Below are 1,560 nucleotides of genomic sequence, written 5' to 3'. Positions count from 1 at the left end.
CAAAAACTAAACCTGAAGATATACTTGAATTAGATCCAGAAATAGACAAAACTCTAAGAGCCATTAAGAGGGAGAAGAAGCAACAGGAAGCTGAAACTTCAACCATGGCAGAAAATAGGCCAAGACCCTTGAGGGACTATAGAGCCCCAACTATTTGAGGATTCTAATCAAGTGTTACCAGACCTGCAATAGATGCAAATAATTTTGAGCCTAAACCGGCATGGCTTCAGATGATTCAACAATAACAATTTGAAAGGTCATCAATGGAAGATCCATATTATCACCTCTAATGTTTTCTTACTCTATGTGGCACATTCAAGATGAATGGTGTTTCTGAGGATGCTATTAGACTCAAAGTATTCCCATTCTCTCTTAGAGACAAAGCAAAAAAGTGATTGCTATCTTAACCTACAAGATCATTCACCAATTAGGCAGACCTTTCATAAACCTATTTAGCAAGATACTTCCCACCTGCAAAGATTACTAAATTGAGAACCGAGCTTAACACATTCAAGCAAAAGGATAGTGAATCACTCTTTGATGTATGGGAAAGGTACAAAGACCTTTAAAGGGAGTGCCCACACCATGGCATTCAAGACTGGCTCCTAATTTAGAACTTCTATAATGGTTTATTACCATCAATAAGAAGCACAATTGTCACACCCTACCCCTCTGTAAGGCATAACATGATCTCGTAGTATACCTAATGAATTACCAACTCCGTCTACTGATAACCCATTAAATACACTACAAAGGATTTAAAAAACTTTTCTTACTTCTTTTACAGTGGTGAGCACTATTTACAGGTGTTAAAAATCTTTTTGAATTGAAGTGATAGAACTAACACATTTGAATTATTTGGAATTTCTGTAAAAATTTTGGCAGAGTGCCATTTGTATTTTGGATAAAACAGTTCTTCAAAAACCTGTAAAAAGCACTTCAATATAGATTTCCAAATCTCAACTCTAACATGTTTCTCAACACAACATATTTCTCAACTCAAAACCATAGTAATTTTTCAAAGACTGAGATACAAGAAATATAATATAATTTTTACAAGCCAAAATAACTCATAATTATTTTACAACTTCAATTTACAATTTGAATTTATAACTGCTCAAAACCAAAAACAATATGTACATACAGTGAACATACATTATAGTACAAAATGCAAAATGTGGTACACTCATTATACCCGATAATCTCTCGCTAGATGTACTAGCAGCCTAGTCTGCTGCCCTGTCTGTCTGTCTACCTGCGACAGCAATAAAAAGCTATCGCTGAGACAATGTCTCAGTGGTGCACAACATTAACCAAATACAACTTTAAATCACAATTCACAAATCATATAAATAGTGGATACTTAAAACCATAGTTAATTTCAAGACAGTAATTGTCAACAAGAATTTAAACTCCATTTCTCAATATCACAATAAATTTCAATAAGTCAGATCATGGTTGAATTCAAAAGACAGTATATGTTAATAAGAGTTTAAATTCATTTCACAATCTCGCAATACATATCAATAAATCACACACACAGCTTAATCATGTTCCAAA

General features: G+C 33.7%; 1 non-coding gene across 1 annotated transcript; it reads right to left on the bottom strand.

Annotated features, from left to right (window-relative positions):
- Positions 1-485: 485 nt before the first annotated feature.
- LOC131170104 (small nucleolar RNA R71) lies at positions 486-592 on the bottom strand. Its single transcript, XR_009141046.1, has one exon. It is a non-coding gene; the product is annotated as a small nucleolar RNA R71 (small nucleolar RNA).
- Positions 593-1,560: the final 968 nt, after the last annotated feature.

This window comes from Hevea brasiliensis, chromosome 10 (assembly GCF_030052815.1).
Source record: "Hevea brasiliensis isolate MT/VB/25A 57/8 chromosome 10, ASM3005281v1, whole genome shotgun sequence".
Classification (NCBI taxonomy): domain Eukaryota; kingdom Viridiplantae; phylum Streptophyta; class Magnoliopsida; order Malpighiales; family Euphorbiaceae; genus Hevea; species Hevea brasiliensis.
The sequence above is the reverse complement of the archived record's forward strand: the minus strand, read 5'-3'. Positions and strand labels throughout refer to the sequence as shown.